This window comes from Salvelinus namaycush, unplaced genomic scaffold (genome assembly GCF_016432855.1).
Source record: "Salvelinus namaycush isolate Seneca unplaced genomic scaffold, SaNama_1.0 Scaffold250, whole genome shotgun sequence".
NCBI lineage: Eukaryota > Metazoa > Chordata > Actinopteri > Salmoniformes > Salmonidae > Salvelinus > Salvelinus namaycush.
In genome coordinates, this window is record NW_024059342.1 from 103,800 (window position 1) to 125,161 (window position 21,362).

The 21,362-nt window shown below is 43.2% G+C and overlaps 1 protein-coding gene across 3 annotated transcripts in view; it reads right to left on the reverse strand.

The window, feature by feature from the left end:
- LOC120039066 (junctophilin-1-like) overlaps positions 1-18,362 on the reverse strand; it is a 53,049-nt gene extending 34,687 nt beyond the window's left edge. For all 3 annotated transcript variants that reach the window (XR_005475274.1, XR_005475273.1, XM_038984592.1), the window contains exon 1: positions 18,109-18,362. The gene's annotated coding sequence lies outside the window, so the exon portion shown is untranslated. The remainder of the gene's footprint in view (positions 1-18,108) is intronic.
- Positions 18,363-21,362: the final 3,000 nt, after the last annotated feature.

Genomic DNA, 21,362 nt, shown 5'->3' on the forward strand with positions numbered 1-21,362 from the left:
TACATACAACACCCCCCCTATCTGAGATATCTACTGCAGCCCTCATCCTCTACATACAACACCCTCCCTATCTGAGATATCTACTGCAGCCCTCATCCTCTACATACAACACCCTCCCTATCTGAGATATCTACTGCAGCCCTCATCCTCTACATACAACACCCTCCCTATCTGAGATATCTACTGCAGCCCTCATCCTCTACATACAACACCCTCCCTATCTGAGATATCTACTGCAGCCCTCATCCTCTACATACAACACCCTCCCTATCTGAGATATCTACTGCAGCCCTCATCCTCTACATACAACACCCTCCCTATCTGAGATATCTACTGCAGCCCTCATCCTCTACATACAACACCCTCCCTATCTGAGATATCTACTGCAGCCCTCATCCTCTACATACAACACCCTCCCTATCTGAGATATCTACTGCAGCCCTCATCCTCCACATACAACACCCCCCCTATCTGAGATATCTACTGCAGCCCTCATCCTCTACATACAACACCCTCCCTATCTGAGATATCTACTGCAGCCCTCATCCTCTACATACAACACCCCCCCTATCTGAGATATCTACTGCAGCCCTCATCCTCTACATACAACACCCTCCCTATCTGAGATATCTACTGCAGCCCTCATCCTCCACATACAACACCCTCCCTATCTGAGATAGCTACTGCAGCCCTCATCCTCCACACACAACACCTGTTCACCCCCCCCCCATCTGAGATACCTACTGCAGCCCTCATCCTCCACACACAACACCTGTTCACCCCCCCCCCTATCTGAGATAGCTACTGCAGCCCTCATCCTCCACACACAACACCTGTTCACCCCCCCCCTATCTGAGATAGCTACTGCAGCCCTCATCCTCCACACACAACACCTGTTCACCCCCCCCCCCCCCCCCCCCCCCCTATCTGAGATATCTACTGCAGCCCTCATCCTCTACGTACAACACCCGTTCTGCCAGTCACATTCTGTTAAAGGTCCCCAAAGCACACACATCCCTGGGTCGCTCCTCTTTTCAGTTCGCTGCAGCTAGCGACTGGAACGAGCTGCAACAAACACTCAAACTGGACAGTTTTATCTCCATCTCTTCATTCAAAGACTCAATCATGGACACTCTTACTGACAGTTGTGGCTGCTTTGTGTGATGTATTGTTGTCTCTACCTACTTGACCTTTGTGCTGTTGTCTGTGTCCAATAATGTTTTTACTATGTTTTGTGCTTCTACCATGTTGTCCTGCTGCCATATTGTGTTGTTGTCATGTTGTGATGCTACCATGCTGTGTTGTCATGTTGTGATGCTACCATGCTGTATCGTTGCCATGTTGTTGTCTTGTTGTGTTGCTACCATGCTGTGTTGTCATGTGTTGCTGCCTTGCTATGTTGTTGCCTTAGGTCTCTCTTTATGTAGTGTTGTGTTGTCTCTCTTGTCGTGATGTGTGTTTTGACGTCCCAAGGATCCCAGATAGCAAGGACCATACATAAAATGGGCCGCCATCTTAATGAACCTTCACTATTATCCAATATGGTAAAGCGTTAAGGTATTAGAGGTAATAACCTACACAGTAACACAGGAGGATTGAAGTGGGTAAAGCGTTAAGGTATTAGAGGTAAGGAAAACGTTAGAATCATAAAGGGTAGGTTGGCCCTCTGTACACCTCCCTCTCCTTCCCCTTCACCCTCCAGGAGGTCCCTCTGTACACCTCCCTCTCCTTCCCCTTCACCCTCCAGGAGGTCCCTCTGTACACCTCCCTCTCCTTCCCCTTCACCCTCCAGGAGGTCCCTCTGTACACCTCCCTCTCCTTCCCCTTCACCCTCCAGGAGGTCCCTCTGTACACCTCCCTCTCCTTCCCCTTCACCCTCCAGGAGGTCTGTCTGAGAGAAGGGACAGGTGGTGTGTGTCAGGCCCAGGCAGGGGAGAGAGAACGGGGGCAGAGAGCTGAGCTATCCCCCCCCCCCCCCCCCCCCAGAGCGCTGCCTGGGATTCCAGCTATGTCTCCATTAGTTCCCGGGTAGCACACATCGCCTCCAAATATAGACCAATTAACGTCACTCCATAAAACACACCCACCCAGACACACGAGATCTCACACGCACGCACGCACGCGGTCACGAGGACACGCGGTCACGAGGACACGCGGTCACGAGGACACGCGGTCACGAGGACACGAGGACATGCGGTCACGCGGTCACGAGGACACGCGGTCACGAGGACACGTGGTCAAGCGCGCACGCAGCACACTAAACACACACAGTGTTTAGGCCGTGGTGGTATGTGTGAACCAATCGTAAAAGGTCACAGTCCTCTTCCCAGTGACCCTCATCTGAACCACACACACACGTACACACACAGACAAGAGAGAAACTGGGTGATAATCTGCTATGTGTTTGAAATGTCAATTACAAACGATCAGGGTTTTTGAAAAGGACCTTGCTTTTCTTCTGGGAGTATTTTTTGTTGTTGTTGTTGTAACCCACCCACACAGATGGGACAATATATATATATTTTTTCGAACATTTCTGCTACATATACATACATTTTACATATACATTATACTTTTATATAAAGCAGTCACATGACAATAATACATGACCAAACATCAGCTCTTTAATCCCACCCCCTCAGCCTCTCTCAGCCCATCCCACCTATCACCATAGACATCAGCTCTTTAATCCCACCCCTCAGCCTCTCTCAGCCCATCCCACCTATCACCATAGACATCAGCTCTTTAATCCCACCCCCTCAGCCTCTCTCAGCCCATCCCACCTATCACCATAGACATCAGCTCTTTAATCCCACCCCCTCAGCCTCTCTCAGCCCATCTCACCTATCACCATAGACCACCCTCATTTGGTTTCCATGTTTCCATACATATTTTTCCAATTGTGCTGTGATGTTTTACACACTTTTTTTTAACCTTTATAAAGTGTTATTATGCTATTTATTGACTAACTGTGAGCTTTCCAAATCGCCCAACACGGCTATCTGTAAGGTTAATTTTGAAATAAGTTATTGTAATTTATTTATCAGAGTTAATGTAACTCAGTTATTGTAATTTAGTTATCAGAGTTATTGTAACTCAGTTATTGTAATTTAGTTATCAGAGTTATTGTAACTCAGTTATTGTAATTTAGTTATCAGAGTTATTGTAACTCAGTTGTTGTAATTTAGTTATCAGAGTTATTGTAACTCAGTTATTGTAATTTAGTTATCAGAGTTATTGTAACTCAGTTATTGTAATTTAGTTATCAGAGTTATTGTAACTCAGTTATTGTAATTTAGTTATCAGAGTTATTGTAACTTAGTTGTTGTAACTACGTAATTGCTGCCCTATGTACATAGAACCATTGAACACTAGTCACTTTAATTATATTTACATACTGTTTTACCCACTTCATATGTATATACTGTATTCTAGTCATGGGTCATCTTATATAACTACTGTTTATACACACCATTCACGTACATACAGTATCTTCAGGAAGTATTCACACCGCTGATTTTTCCCCCCACATTTTGTTGTGTTACAGCCTCAATTTAAAATGGCTAAACTGAGATTCTGGCCTACCCACAATACCCCATAACGTCAAAGTGGAATTATGTTTTTTTGATTTTCTTTAGAATTAATAAAAAATGTATAAGCTGAAATGTCTTGAGTCAATAAGTATTCAACCCCTTTGTTATGGCCCAGCATAAATAAGTTCAGGAGGAAACATGTGCTGAACAAGTTACATAATAAGTAGCATGGACTCCCTGTGTGTAATAATAGTGTTTAACATGATGTTTAAATGATTACCTCATCTCTGTACCCCACATACAATTATCTGTATAAGGTCCCTCAGTCGAGCAGTGAATTTCAAAAACAGATTCAACCACAAAGACAAGGGAGGTTTTCCAGTCCCTCGCAAAGAAGGGCACTGTCACGATCGTCTTCGTAAGAGAGAGTGGACCAAGGCGCAGCGTGTGCAAAATACATCTTCTTTATTTTGGAAGAGAGAAAAAACACGAAACGAACACTATTACAAAACGAAAACAAAACAACAAACGATCGTGAAGCTAAAGACGTAAGTGCAACCACAAGCTACATACGTACAAACATAGACAACTACCCACAAAAGCCTACTGCCTATGGCTGCCTTAAATATGGCTCCCAATCAGAGACAATGAATGACAGCTGTCTCTGATTGAGAACCAATCTAGGCAGCCATAGACATAACTAGACAACTATACTCTACTCTGCCCCATACACATACAACACCCCATAGACACTACAAAACACATACATTCCCCATGTCACACCCTGACCTAACTAAAAAACATAAAGAAAACAAAGAATACTAAGGCCAGGGCGTGACAGGCACCTATTGCTAGATGGGTAAAAAATAAATAAAGCTGACATAGAATATCTATTTGAGCATGGTGAAGTTATTAATTACACTTTGGATGGTGTATCAATACACCCACTCACTACAAAGATACAGTCGTCCTTCCTAACTCAGTTGCCGAAGAGGAAGGAAACCACTCAGGGATTTCACCATGAGGCCAACGGTGACTTTAAAATAGTTACAGAGTTTAATGGCTGTGAATGGAGAACACTGAGGATGGATCAACAACATTGTAGTTACTCCACAATACTAACCTAATGGACAGAGTGAAAAGAAGGAAGCTTCGACAGAATAAAAATATTCCAAAACATGCTTCCTGTTTGCAACAAGGCACTAATAGGCAGTAATAGTGCAGAATGTGTGGCAAAGAAATTCACTTTTTGTCCTGAATACAAAGTGTGTTTGGGACAAATCCAATACAACACATTACTGAGTACAACTCTCCATATTTTCAAGCATAGTGGTGGCTGCATCATGTTATGGGTATGCTTATAATCATTAAGGACTGGGGAGTTTTTTAGGATAGCAAATAAACAGAATGTAACACAGGCCAAATCCGGAGGAAAACCTGGTTTAGTCTGCTTCCACCAGACACTGGGAGATTAATTTACCGTTCAGCAGGACAATAACCTAAAAACACAACGCCAAATATACACTGGAGTTGCTTACCAAGATACAATGAATGTTCCTGAGTGGCCGACTTACAGTTTTGATTTAAATCTTCTTGAAAATCTATTGCAAGCCCTGAAAGTTATTGTCTAGCAATGATCAACAACCAATTTGACAGAGATCGAAGAATTTTCTAAAGAATAATGGTCAAATGTTGCACAATCCAGGTGTGAAAAGCTCTTAGCGACTTACCCAGAAAGACTCACAGCTCTTAGAGACTTACCCAGAAAGACTCACAGCTCTTAGAGACTTACCCAGAAAGACTCACAGCTCTTAGAGACTTACCCAGAAAGACTCACAGCTCTTAGAGACTTACCCAGAAAGACTCACAGCTCTTAGAGACTCACCCAGAGAGACTCACAGCTCTTAGAGATGTACCCAGAAAGACTCACAGCTCTTAGAGATGTACCCAGAAAGGCTCACAGCTCTTAGCGACTTACCCAGAAAGACTCACAGCTCCTAGAGACTTACCCAGAAAGACTCACAGCTCTTAGAAACTCACCCAGAAAGACTCACAGCTCTTAGAGACTTACCCAGAAAGACTCACAGCTCTTAGATACTTACCCAGAAAGACCCACTGCAGTAATCGCTGCCAAAGGTGCTTCTACAAAGTATTGACTCATGGGGTGTAAATACTTTTGTAAATTAGATATTTCTGTATTTATTTTTCATTTAAATTTGTTAACATTTCTTAAAACATGTTTTCACTTTGTCATTATGGGCTATTGTGTGTAGATAGGTAAAGGGGATCCATTTTGAATTCAAGCTGTAACAACAGTAATAAGTCAAGGGGTGTGAATACTTTCGAGAAGGAACTGTATTCAGGTCCGGAGGCTAATTTCCTGTTTGAAATGGGGTCTCCGTACTTTTGTATTTAAATACTTTATTCTCAACATAGGTCATTCTAAAATGGGGTCTCCGTACTTTTGTATTTAAATACTTTATTCTCAACATAGGTCATTCTAAAATGTACACATTGTAGTTGCACTGTTATTTATATGCATACGACATATTTATAATAAATATACTGGATTCTTAAAACTTCTTCTTAATAGGGGGCGCTGTTTTCACTTTCACTTTGTAATATTTTTACTTCTGTACATATCATTATTAGTATATCTTATATTAATCTGGTGTATGTACGTATAGATTGGCACGTATAGATTGCACTTCTTAATAAATAAAAATGTAAATAAAAAATATGTGGATTATTTATTTACTTGTTTGACAATTGACTGCATTGTTAGAAGCTAGTAACAAAGCATTTCAATGCAACTGCTATATCATCTGATAAACTGTTTACGCAACCAATAAACTTTGATTTGATTTGAAACTTAGTTGTTGTAAATTAGTTGTTGTAACTTAGTTGTTGTAACTTAGTTGTTGTAACTTAGTTGTTGTAACTTAGTTGCTGTAACTTAGTTGCTGTAACTTAGTTGCTGTAACTTAGTTGTTGTAACTTAGTTGTTGTAACTTAGTTGTTGTAACTTAGTTGTTGTAACTTAGTTGTTGTAACTTAGTTGTTGTAACTTAGTTGTTGTAACATAGTTATTGTAATGTAGTTATTGTAACTTAGTTGTTGTAACTTAGTTATTGTAACTTAGTTATTGGAGTTATTATGTCCTTTCAAAAATATTCAGTGACCAATTTTCAATAACTGCCATGATCCTTCCATTCCATGGAGGCTGTCAGTTTCTTGATCTGTTCACGATCAACTTTCACTGAAGCAGCAACCACAGCCTGCCAAATGCTGTTCAAAGAGGTGTCTTGTCTTCCCTCACTGTAAATCTCACGTTTGAGAAGGGCTCACAAGTTCTCAGTAGGATTTAAGTAAAGGTGAGGAAGGGGGCCAAGTCATTATTCGGTGCGTCTTTGAGGCCCTTGGTGGCTAGCCAAGCAGTGGAGTACTTGGATGCATGTGATGGAGCATTGTCCTGCGCAAAGATCATGGCCTTCCTGAATGCTGAGGGCTCCTTCCTGTACCACTGATTGAAGAAAGAATGTTCCAGAAACTGGCAGTTGGTTCGGGAGTTGAGTTTCAGTCCATCATCAACCTGAAAAGGTCGAACTACCTCATCCTTAATGATAGCAGCCCATAGCAGTACCCCTCCTCCACCTTGCTGGCGGCCTGACTCAAAGTGTTGCCCCTGTGTCCATTACTGATCTAGCCACGGGCCCATCCATCTGGTCCATCAAGAGTCACTCTCATTTCATCTGTCCATAAAAACCTTTGAAAAAATATGTCTTCAGGTATTTCTTTGCCCGAATCGTGACGCTTTTCAACTTGCGAATCTTATTCAGTGGTGGTCGTGTTTCAGCCTTCTTGACCTTGGCCTTGACCTTGGCCTTGACCTTGGCCATGTCTCTGAGTACTTGACACCTTGTACTTCTGGACACTCCAGGTAGGTTGAAGTTCTGGAATATGGTGGTCACTGGAGGATAATGGGTTCATGGTAGCTTGACGTTTAATTATTCTCAAGTCTTTTGCAGTTAATTTGAGCCTTTTCTTCTTCAATCAAAATGTCTGATTGTACGGTGGTCACGCCTCAATAGTTCAGCTATTTCAAGAGTGTGGCATCCGTCTGAAAGGCATTTTAAAATGTTTGACTTTTCAGTGTCAGTTAAATCTTATTGGCCCATTTTACCTGAGGTAATGAAGCCGCTCAATAATTATCCACACCTTGATATAAGGTGTTATTCACTTTCGCCACACCCTCCCTCATTACACAAATACATATCACCTGAAAATTATTACATCCAATAAGCATCCATACACTACCCACCATTGCGACCTGTACGCTCTCGTTGGTTGGCCCTCGCTTCATACTCGTCGCCAAACCCACTGGCTATAGGTTATCTACAAGTCTCTGCTAGGTAAAGCCCCGCCTTATCTCAGCTCACTGGTCACCATAGCAGCACCCACTCGTAGCACGCGCTCCAGCAGGTATATCTCACTGGTCACCCTTTGGTCATCTTTCCTTCCAGTTCTCTGCTGCCAATGACTGGAACGAACTGCAAACATCTCTGAAACTGGAAACACTTATCTCACTCACCAGCTTTAAGCACCAGCTGTCAGAGCAGCTCACAGATCACTGCACCTGTACATAGCCCATCTATAATTTAGCCCAAACAACTACCTCTTCCCCAACTGTATTTATTTATTTATTTATTTTGCTCCTTTGCACCCCATTATTTCTATTTCTACTTTGCACATTCTACTTCCACTGCAAATCTACCATTCCAGTGTTTTACTTGCTATATTGTATTTACTTCGCCACCATGGCCTTTTTTTTGCTCTTTACCTCCCTTATCTCACCTCACTTGCTCACATTGTATATAGACTTATTTTTCTACTGTATTATTGACTGTATGTTTGTTTTACTCCATGTGTAACTCTGTTGTATGTGTCGAACTGCTTTGCTTTATCTTGGCCAGGTCGCAGTTGCAAATGAGAACTTGTTCTCAACTAGCCTACCTGGTTAAATAAAGGTGAAATAAAAAAAATTTGTAATTTGTAGTTGGAAAATGAGCATAGAAATAATGATAAGATCAGAATACTTACTTGCCTAATAATTGTCCACGCAGTGTATATTGGAACAGGAACAACTATGGGGGAACTTTTTACTGGGTACCAATGGTACCTATGGTACCTATTGAATACACAGGGATCTGATCAGAAGCAGTGCACTATATAGGGAATAGAGTGCCATTTGGGACGCAGCCTGGATACGTTTACAGTATTGACATCGGCACCACTAGCGAACTAAATAGACGGTTGAAGTCACGTCAGAATCTCCAGCGGGATTTTATATGTGTTTCTGTAAAAATAGATCAGTGTGAAGTCCTTTTGGAGAAGTCAGCACCCTCTCTATTTTCAAATACGTCTTTACCCAGATTAACACCCCATTCCATAGAAGCCTTATTCTACATGTTTTGACCCAGATGAACACCCTATTCCATAGAAACCTTTATTCTACATGTTTTGACCCAGATGAACACCCCATTCCATAGAAGCCTTTATTCTACATGTTTTGACCCAGATGAACACCCCATTCCATAGAAGCCTCTATTCTACATGTTTTGACCCAGATGAACACCCCATTCCATAGAAGCCTTTATTCTACATGACTTCTCCAGTTCAGCTGTCTGTCTGACTCTTCTCCAGTTCAACTGTCTGTCTGACTCTTCTCCAGTTCAGCTGTCTGTCTGACTCTTCTCCAGTTCAGCTGTCTGTCTGACTCTTCTCCAGTTCAGCTGTCTGTCTGACTCTTCTCCAGTTCAACTGTCTGTCTGACTCTTCTCCAGTTCAACTGTCTGTCTGACTCTTCTCCAGTTCAGCTGTCTGTCTGACTCTTCTCCAGTTCAACTGTCTGTCTGAGTCTTCTCCAGTTCAACTGTCTGTCTGACTCTTCTCCAGTTCAACTGTCTGTCTGACTCTTCTCCAGTTCAACTTTCTGTCTGACTCTTCTCCAGTTCAACTTTCGGTTTTTAATCCATCAGAAGAGAAGAAATGGGTCAAAGTGTAACAATAGGGCCCTGGTTTACAGACAACATGAGCTGACTGGCAAACACACAGCAGATGACCAAACAACACACACATAACTGAGATAGACAACTACACACACAACAACACACCTACCTGGGCTAGACAACACACCTAACTGGGCTAGACAACACACCTACCTGGGCTAGACAACTCACCTAACTGGGCTAGACAACTCACCTAACTGGGCTAGACAACACACCTAACTGGACTAGACAACACACCTAACTGGGCTAGACAACACACCTAACTGGGCTAGACAACTCACCTAACTGGGCTAGACAACACATCTAACTGGGCTAGACAACACACCTAACTGGGCTAGACAACACACCTAACTGGGCTAGACAACACACCTAACTGGGCTAGGCAACTCACCTAACTGGGCTAGACAACACACCTAACTGGGCTAGACAACACACCTAACTGGGCTAGACAACACACCTAACTGGGCTAGACAACACACCTAACTGGGCTAGACAACACACCTAACTGGGCTAGACAACACATCTAACTGGGCTAGACAACACACCTAACTGGGCTAGACAACACACCTAACTGGGCTAGACAACTCACCTAACTGGGCTAGACAAACTCACCTAACTGGGCTAGACAACTCACCTAACTGGGCTAGACAACACACCTAACTGGGCTAGACAACTCACCTAACTGGGCTAGACAACTCACCTAACTGGGCTAGACAACTCACCTAACTGGGCTAGACAACACACCTAACTGGGCTAGACAACACACCTAACTGGGCTAGACAACTCACCTAACTGGGCTAGACAACTCACCTAACTGGGCTAGACAACACCCCTAACTGGGCTAGACAACTCACCTAACTGGGCTAGACAACACACCTAACTGGGCTAGACAACACCCCTAACTGGGCTAGACAACTCACCTAACTGGGCTAGACAACTCACCTAACTGGGCTAGACAACTCACCTAACTGGGCTAGACAACTCACCTAACTGGGCTAGACAACACACCTAACTGGGCTAGACAACACACCTAACTGGGCTAGACAACACACCTAACTGGGCTAGACAACTCACCTAACTGGGTTAGACAACACACCTAACTGGGCTAGACAACTCACCTAACTGGGCTAGACAACACACCTAACTGGGCTAGACAACTCACCTAACTGGGCTAGACAACTCACCTAACTGGGCTAGACAACACACCCAAAACTACAACTACAACTATGGTACACAACTTCACCCAGCAACACTCCAACTTTAACTAAATTAATGAAATATGTCACATTTCACAATATAATTAGCTATGACATAATTTTGTGTTTTGGATCGTTTCGACTCCCCCAGCACCTAAGCTAGCTGTTGGTCAGCTGAATGAACCATGTCTAACCTCATGTCTAAACCTCACATCTCATCTAACAGAAACCATGTCTAACCTCATGTCTAAACCCCACATCTCATCTAACAGAAACCATGTCTAACCTCATGTCTAAACCCCACATCTCATCTGACAGAGTTGTTGGTCACTATATAACTCTGGAACACTATAGAACTCTGGAACACTATAGAACTCTAGAACACTAATGAACTCTAGAACACTATAGAACTCTGGAAAACGATAGAACTCAAGAACACTATAGAACTCTAGAACACTATAGAACTCTGGAACACAATAGATCTCTAGAACACTATAGAACTCTAGAACACTATAGAACTCAAGAACACTATAGAACTCAAGAACACTATAGAACTCTGGAACACTATAGAACTCTAGAACACTATAGAACTCAAGAACACTATAGAACTCAGGAACACTATAGAACTCAGGAACACTATAGAACTCAGGAACACTATAGAACTCTGGAACACTATAGAACTCAGGAACACTATAGAACTCAAGAACACTATAGAACTCAAGAAAACTAGAGAACTCTGGAACACTATAGAACTCTGGAACACTATAGAACTCTGGAACACTCTAGAACTCTGGAACACTCTAGAACTCTGGAACACTATAGAACTCTGGAACACTATAGAACTCTGGAACACTATAGAACTCTGGAACACTCTAGAACTCTGGAACACTCTAGAACTCTGGAACACTATAGAACTCTGGAACACTATAGAACTCTGGAACAATATAGAACTCTGGAACAATATAGAACTCTGGAACACTATAGAACTCTAGAACACTATAGAACTCTAGAACACTATAGAACTCTAGTACACTATAGAACTCAAGAACACTATAGTATTCAAGAACACTACAGAACTCAAGAACACTATAGAACTCCGGAACAATATATAACTCTGGAAAACAATAGAACTCAAGAACACTATAGAACTCAAGAACACTATAGAACTCTAGAACACTATAGAACTCTGGAACACTATAGAACTCTAGAACACTATAGAACTCTGGAAAACGATACAACTCAAGAACACTATAGTACTCAAGAACACTACAGAACTCCAGAACACTACAGAACTATAGAACACTATAGAACTCTAGAACACTATAGAACTCTAGAACACTATAGAACTCTAGAACACTATAGAACTCTAGAACACTAAAACTCTGGAACACTATAGAACTCTAGAACACTATAGAACTCTAGAACACTATAGAACTCTAGAACACTATAGAACTCAAGAACACTATAGAACTCTAGAACACTATAAAACTCTAGAACACTATAAAACTCTGGAACACTCTAGACCTCTAGGATACTCGAACTCTGGAACACTCTAGAACTCTAAGACATTCTAGAACACCTGGCTGAGGCTCACAGGGTGGACAGGGATTACCAGTGTTTTCCACAACAACCAACAAACCTGCAGACCTTGTCCTGTCCCCAGCCAGCATGTCAGTAGATATAGTACCTCCGAAATCTCACCCTATTGTCCCGATATAGTGCACACACTTTAGTGTACCATTTGGGAGGCTGTCAGTGTGACTCTGAGGCTGCATAAAGGGACACGTTCACATGCCTCTCATTGTTGATCTGCTACTCATACACTATATTATAGCCAGCAAGCTTTGGGCCGAGAGCCACATCAGTGCTACCAGACTAGGTCACAGGACTAAATATACCTGGGGCTGCTGAGGGAGGGAAGGAGGTGGGAAGTAGCTACCGAGACAGGATGTCCCTACACTTTTACATAAAAAGGTGCTATCTAGAACCAAAAAGGGTTCTTCAGCCGTCCCAATAGGGTAACCCTTTGAAGAACTCCTTTTGGTTCCAGGTAGAACCCTTTTGGGTTCCATGTAGAACCCTTTACCCAAGAGAGTTCTACCTGGAACCCAAAAAAGGGTTCTCCTATGGGGACAGCTGCAGAACACTTTTGGAGTGTAGGTACTGGTGTGGTATGAAGAAGTTATGACATTATTATGGGTAGAGTTCTGGACCATTACTAAATGATGTATCCGTTATGCTCTGAGGTCTGCTAGGGCCCTGAAGCTTTCCAGACCCATGGAACACTCTGGGCCCGTAGAAGCTGTCCAGTGTATGACCATGGAACACTCTGGGCCCGTAGAAGCTGTCCAGTGTATGACCATGGAACACTCTGGGCCCGTAGAAGCTGTCCAGTGTATGACCATGGAACACTCTGGGCCCGTAGAAGCTGTCCAGTGTATGACCATGGAACACTCTGGGCCCGTAGAAGCTGTCCAGTGTATGACCATGGAACACTCTGGGCCCGTAGAAGCTGTCCAGTGTATGACCATGGAACACTCTGGGCCCGTAGAAGCTGTCCAGTGTATGACCATGGAACACTCTGGGCCCGTAGAAGCTGTCCAGTGTATGACCATGGAACACTCTGGGCCCGTAGAAGCTGTCCAGTGTATGACCATGGAACACTCTGGGCCCGTAGAAGCTGTCCAGTGTATGACCATGGAACACTCTGGGCCCGTAGAAGCTGTCCAGTGTATGACCATGGAACACTTTCCTGACCGTGTAGCAGCTCAAAACGTATTGATTTGACGATGCCCAATGTACTGTTCCTCTTGTGTCGGGTGCCTAAATCCTTTTATTATTGGAATTTACTGACTGGCTCTAACCTTAAACCTGACCTCTCGACCCCATCAGAACCCTAACCATGACGATTTATGTAGCATCGGGTAGCAGGCATTTCCTTGTAAAACTCCTCTTACACTGTTAAAGAGGAAAAGAGTAAGTTGACACCAAGCTGGTATTTAGTGACTGAGAATAACTCAAACAGGAGCTACTGGCTGCTTCATCCAAAGACACTTACGGTACAGTGTGCATATATTTTCCTATAGGGGGGTCCCCAGTAGGAATCGAACCCACAACCCTGGCATTGCAAGCACCATGCTCTACCAACTGAAACACAGGACCGTACTGAGAACGCACTATACTAGTTAAAAAAAAATACAAATAAAAAACACAAACAAAAACAGGCTAAATCAGTAAAATATTTTTACGTTTCATACTTTTATGACAGAAGAGATCTAGTATAATGTCGCCCGGACATCTTCGTCAATGCCCCCATTCTATCCAGAACATTTTACTGTACCCGTTCCTACCAAGCCCAAACAGGCTCTGTTTTTGTCAGTGCTGAAACACAGTGGTTCATTGTGGAACCTTGTTCAATGGCTCTGGTTTAACATTACAGCCCCATGTGTCCTAAATGGTACCCTATTCCCTATATAGTGCACTACGTTTGAACAGGGCCCACGAGGGTCTGGTCAAAAGGAGTCTTGCGTTGCCACACCTTCCAAAATCACGTCGTTGGAAGCCTGGTTTGTAGCAAGGCTAGGTCAAAAAGTAGTGCACTATATAGGTAAAAGGGTATGGGGTAGGGTGGCATTTGGAATGCAGTTTCTTTCATTACAGACTATTCATAGATACTTGTCAGGAGCTGGGACTCACGTCAATACAGACTCAGGGCTTTTCATTACAGAGTATTCATAGATACTGGTCAGGAGCTGGGACTCACGTCAATACAGACTCAGGGCTTTTCATTACAGAGTATTCATAGATACTGGTCAGGAGCTGGGACTCACGTCAATACAGACTCAGGGCTTTTCATTACAGAGTATTCATAGATACTGGTCAGGAGCTGGGACTCATGTCAATACAGACTCAGGGCTTTTCATTACAGAGTATTTATAGATACTGGTCAGGAGCTGGGACTCACGTCAATACAGACTCAGGGCTTTTCATTACAGAGTATTCATAGATACTGGTCAGGAGCTGGGACTCACGTCAATACAGACTCAGGGCTTTTCATTACAGAGTATTCATAGATACTGGTCAGGAGCTGGGACTCACGTCAATACAGACTCAGGGCTTTTCATTACAGAGTATTCATAGATACTGGTCAGGAGCTGGGACTCACGTCAATACAGACTCAGGGCTTTTCATTACAGAGTATTCATAGATACTGGTCAGGAGCTGGGACTCACGTCAATACAGACTCAGGGCTTCAATTAGAACACATCTTTCCATAAATGGCACAAGTATGACTTCGGTAAAACTTAAACAACGAGAGAGAGAGAGAGAGAGAGAGAGAGAGAGAGAGAGAGAGAGAGAGAGAGAGAGAGAGAGAGAGAGAGAGAGAGAGAGAGAGAGAGAGAGAGAGAGAGAGAGAGAGAGAGAGAGAGAGAGAGAGAGAGAGAGAGAGAGAGAGAGAGAGAGAGAGAGAGAGAGAGAGAGAGAGAGAGAGAGAGAGAGAGAGAGAGAGAGAGAGAGAGAGAGCACTTTGTGACATCAGTTGGTGTAAAAAGGGCTTTACAAATACATTTGATTGAGAAAGGCGCTTGTGAAAACAATCATTTAAAATACTGTATTCCCCCAGTCCTTGTTACCCTAACCCTGGACCTAGTACCTGGGGATACAGAGAGTTTACTGTGTAGGTCTACTGAACTATGTATACATGCTGGGAGGTCAGTATAGGACCCCCCCCCTGGTTGGTGGAAGTCAGGTGATCTAGAATGTTACCTGGTTGGTGGAAGTTAGGTGGTCTAGATGTTACCTGGTTGGTGGAAGTCAGGTGTCTAGAATGTTACCTGGTTGGTGGAAGTTAGGTGGTCTAGAATGTTACCTGGTTGGTGGAAGTTAGGTGATCTAGAATGTTACCTGGTTGGTGGAAGTTAGGTGGTCTAGAATGTTACCTGGTTGGTGGAAGTTAGGTGATCTAGAATGTTACCTGGTTGGTGGAAGTCAGGTGTCTAGAATGTTACCTGGTTGGAGGAAGTTAGGTGATCTAGAATGTTACCTGGTTGGTGGAAGTTAGGTGATCTAGAATGTTACCTGGTTGGTGGAAGTCAGGTGGTCTAGAATGTTACCTGGTTGGTGGAAGTTAGGTGATCTAGAATGTTACCTGGTTGGTGGAAGTCAGGTGATCTAGAATGTTACCTGGTTGGTGGAAGTCAGGTGATCTAGAATGTTACCTGGTTGGTGGAAGTCAGGTGGTCTAGAATGTTACCTGGTTGGTGGAAGTTAGGTGATCTAGAATGTTACCTGGTTGGTGGAAGTCAGGTGTCTAGAATGTTACCTGGTTGGTGGAAGTTAGGTGATCTAGAATGTTACCTGGTTGGTGGAAGTTAGGTGTTCTAGAATGTTACCTGGTTGGTGGAAGTTAGGTGGTCTAGAATGTTACCTGGTTGGTGGAAGTTAGGTGGTCTAGAATGTTACCTGGTTGGTGGAAGTTAGGTGATCTAGAATGTTACCTGGTTGGTGGAAGTTAGGTGATCTAGAATGTTACCTGGTTGGTGGAAGTCAGGTGGTCTAGAATGTTACCTGGTTGGTGGAAGTCAGGTGATCTAGAATGTTACCTGGTTGGTGGAAGTCAGGTGGTCTAGAATGTTACCTGGTTGGTGGAAGTCAGGTGATCTAGAATGTTACCTGGTTGGTGGAAGTCAGGTGATCTAGAATGTTACCTGGTTGGTGGAAGTTAGGTGATCTAGAATGTTACCTGGTTGGTGGAAGTTAGGTGATCTAGAATGTTACCTGGTTGGTGGAAGTCAGGTGATCTAGAATGTTACCTGGTTGGTGGAAGTCAGGTGGTCTAGAATGTTACCTGGTTGGTGGAAGTTAGGTGGTCTAGAATGTTACCTGGTTGGTGGAAGTCAGGTGGTCTAGAATGTTACCTGGTTGGTGGAAGTCAGGTGATCTAGAATGTTACCTGGTTGGTGGAAGTTAGGTGATCTAGAATGTTACCTGGTTGGTGGAAGTCAGGTGATCTAGAATGTTACCTGGTTGGTGGAAGTTAGGTGGTCTAGAATGTTACCTGGTTGGTGGAAGTCAGGTGATCTAGAATGTTACCTGGTTGGTGGAAGTTAGGTGGTCTAGATGTTACCTGGTTGGTGGAAGTCAGGTGTCTAGAATGTTACCTGGTTGGTGGAAGTTAGGTGGTCTAGAATGTTACCTGGTTGGTGGAAGTTAGGTGATCTAGAATGTTACCTGGTTGGTGGAAGTCAGGTGTCTAGAATGTTACCTGGTTGGAGGAAGTTAGGTGATCTAGAATGTTACCTGGTTGGTGGAAGTTAGGTGATCTAGAATGTTACCTGGTTGGTGGAAGTCAGGTGGTCTAGAATGTTACCTGGTTGGTGGAAGTTAGGTGATCTAGAATGTTACCTGGTTGGTGGAAGTTAGGTGATCTAGAATGTTACCTGGTTGGTGGAAGTCAGGTGGTCTAGAATGTTACCTGGTTGGTGGAAGTTAGGTGATCTAGAATGTTACCTGGTTGGTGGAAGTCAGGTGATCTAGAATGTTACCTGGTTGGTGGAAGTCAGGTGATCTAGAATGTTACCTGGTTGGTGGAAGTCAGGTGATCTAGAATGTTACCTGGTTGGTGGAAGTTAGGTGATCTAGAATGTTACCTGGTTGGTGGAAGTTATGTGTTCTAGAATGTTACCTGGTTGGAGGAAGTCAGGTGTCTAGAATGTTACCTGGTTGGTGGAAGTTAGGTGTTCTAGAATGTTACCTGGTTGGTGGAAGTTAGGTGGTCTAGAATGTTACCTGGTTGGAGGAAGTCAGGTGTCTAGAATGTTACCTGGTTGGTGGAAGTTAGGTGGTCTAGAATGTTACCTGGTTGGTGGAAGTTAGGTGATCTAGAATGTTACCTGGTTGGTGGAAGTCAGGTGGTCTAGAATGTTACCTGGTTGGTGGAAGTTAGGTGGTCTAGAATGTTACCTGGTTGGTGGAAGTCAGGTGATCTAGAATGTTACCTGGTTGGTGGAAGTCAGGTGGTCTAGAATGTTACCTGGTTGGTGGAAGTTAGGTGGTCTAGAATGTTACCTGGTTGGTGGAAGTTAGGTGGTCTAGAATGTTACCTGGTTGGTGGAAGTCATGTGATCTAGAATGTTACCTGGTTGGAGGAAGTCAGGTGTCTAAAATGTTACCTGGTTGGTGGAAGTCAGGTGGTCTAGATGTTACCTGGTTGGTGGAAGTCAGGTGATCTAGAATGTTACCTGGTTGGTGGAAGTTAGGTGGTCTAGAATGTTACCTGGTTGGTGGAAGTCAGGTGGTCTAGAATGTTACCTGGTTGGTGGAAATTTGGGGACAGCTCCCTAGCGACAGCCCTAGCGATGTCACAATCCTGTCCGGCAGAGAGAGCTGCCTGGTCTGCTGCCTCTCCCTTCGTCCTGGCATGAGCCGTCCTGGAGAAAAACACACACACACCGCATTAGAACAGCAACACACACATTCACTGTTTTACTGGCAGCCAGTTACCTGTAAATTACAACAAAATATACACAAATCCAAAGAAACGTTGGTTTAATCGTACATTTCTGTAAAGTTTACCGATAATCTCTCCCTCTCTCTCTCTCTCTCTCTCTCTCTTCTCTCTCTCTCTTCTCTCTCTCTCTCTCTCTCTCACTCTCTCTCTATGGCACCCTATTCCCTATATAGTGCACTACTTTTAGACCAGAGCCCTATGGCACCCTATTCCCTATATATAGTGCACTACTTTAGACCAGAACCCTATGGCACCCTATTAGGGTTACGCTCAGAACAGCAACACCAGTTGGAGAGGGAGGAGACACAGTCAACATCCAACAGAATGTACCTAAAGACAAAATGCCCTAACGAGTTTAGGGATCATGATTAGTATTACTGCACAATACTGTGGTGAGATGGTAGCTCACACACACACACACACACACACACACACACACACACACACACACACACACACACACACACACACACACACACACACACACACACACACTGAGAGCCATGGCAGGGTACTAGATGAGGATAGGCTGTGAGCAGCTACAGTTTGCATTAGGGTTACACACACACACACACACACACACAATAGGGACAGAGGATTTTAAGAACAAACTCAAACCAGAACACATTACAGCAGAGGAACAGAGAGTAAACAACACAATGGATTTTTTTTTAAATGGGATCCTATTCCTAAAAAATAGTCCACGATACGGTGCCTTTGGAAAGCATGCAGATCCCTTGCTGTTTTCCACATTTTGCAGCCTCATTCTAAAATGGATTAAATTGCTTTTTTCCCCCTCATCAATCTACACAATATACCTCATAATGAAAAAGCAAAAACAGGTTTTTAGACATTTTTGTCTATTTATTAAATATCAAAAACTCAAATATGACATTTACATAAGTATTCAGACCCTTTACTAAGCACTTTGTTGAAGCAAGCACATTTGGCAGCGATTACAGCCTCGAGTCTTTTTGTTAATAATTCTACAAGCTTGGCACACCAGTATTTGGGGAGTTTCTCCATTCTTCTATGCAGATCCTCTCAAGCTCTGTCAGGTTGGATGGAGAGCGTCGCTGCACAGCTTTTTTCAGGTCTCTCCAGATGTAACATCGGGTTCATGTCCGGGCTCTGGCTGGGCCACTCAAGGACATTAAGAAACTTGTCCCTAAGCCATTCCTGCGTTGTCTTGGCTGTGTGCTTAAGGTAATTGTCCTGTTGGAAGGTGAACCTTCGCCCCAGTCTGAGGTCCTGAGCGCGCTGGAGCAGGTTTTCATCAAGGATCTCTCTGTACTTTGCTCCGTTCATCTTTCTCTCGATCCTGACTAGTCTCCCAGTAACCACCGCTGACAAACATCCCCACAGCATAATTGTACCACCACTAATGGTGGTAGAATTACCAGGGATGGTGCCAGGTTTCTTCCAGACGTGATGCTTGGCATTCAGGCCAAAGAGTTCAATCTTGGTTTCATCAGACCATCTTGTTTCTCATGGTCTGAGAGTCTTTAGGTGCCTTTTGGTAAACTCCAAGCGAGCTGTCATGTGCCTTTTACTGAGGAGTGGCTTCCATCTGGCCACTCTACCATAAAGGCCTGATTGGTGGAGTGCTGCAGAGATGGTTGTCCTTCTGGAAGGTTCTCTAATCTCCACAGAAGAACTCTGGAGCTCTGTCAGAGTGCCCATCGGGTTCTTGGTCACCTCCCAGACTAAGGCCCTTCTCCTCCGATTGCTCAGTTTAGTCGGGTGGCCAGATCTAGGAAGAGTCTTGGTGGTTCCAAACTTCTTCCATTTAAGAATGATGGAGGCCACTGTGTTCTTGGGGACCTTCAATGGTGAATAAATTGTTTTGGTACCCATCCCCATATCTGTGCCTCGACAAAATCCTGTCTCGGAACTCTATGGTCAATTCCTTCGACCTCATGGCTTGGTTTTTGCTCTGACATGCACTGTCAACTGTGGGACCTTATATAGACAGGTGTGTGTCTTTCCAAATCATGTCCAATCAATTGAATTTACCACAGGTGGACTCCAATCAAGTTATAGAAACATCTCAAGGATAATCAATGGAATCAGGATGCACCTGAGCTCAATTTTGAGTCTAAGACAGTGGTTCATCCTTTAAAAGTTGTGTCATACTGCGGTACACCTTGCGTGTTGCTGCAGCATTCTGTGGCACGTCATTTCATTTTCAGCAATTTTTTCTGTCACTAAGTTACTGCTAATTTGATCACCAGCGGGCATCTTTGAGAAGCATTTGATAGTATTCCGTATTGGCGATACCAGAGAATTTAAAACCTTTTCTTTGTAATAACATAGTATATGGGATTGATTTTAAGAAATTTGACCTAATTAATTTGATTAATATTATGATGTTTCTATTCAGAGAAAAATGAAACCTTCAGGGTTTCTACTGTAAAACATGACGGTCGGGAGTAGGCTACGGGATTGGAGGATTCTAAATTGTTTGCCTTCATTAGACAACTTTGTTCCAATATTTATGTAAATCAGTGATATTTATTTCCATAGTAATTCGTTATGGATCCATAACTAAATCACCATCTGCATTTTGAAAGAGTATTTTTTTAATCATTATTTTATTAACGAAATATGCTTATTTGTTTATTAGGTTACTGTGAAGTCTAGAATACAGTACCTACTGTAGTTCTTAACATGGGAAAGTGCCTAATTCCTTACATAAGGGAGAGCAGGCCATGTCTGTACTACAGAATGCAGAATACAGAATGGAAACCGGTGATATTTCATAGTTGTGATGTCTTCACTATTATTCTACAATGTTGAAAATAGTAAAAATTAAGAAAAATCCTGGAATGAGTATGTTTTTCCAAACTTTTGACTGGTACTTGCTTAATTAATTTGATTAATATTATTGTGTTTCTATTCCATGAAAAATGAAAAACCCTCTGGGTTTCCGTTACGATAGAACAGAAAATATGGCGCTGTACAACGTGACGCTCATAAATTCAGAGCGTTGTCAGTTTGTCAGTTTGTAAATTCAGACCGTTTCGCTCTCGGAGCGCACACTGGACGTTCGGGC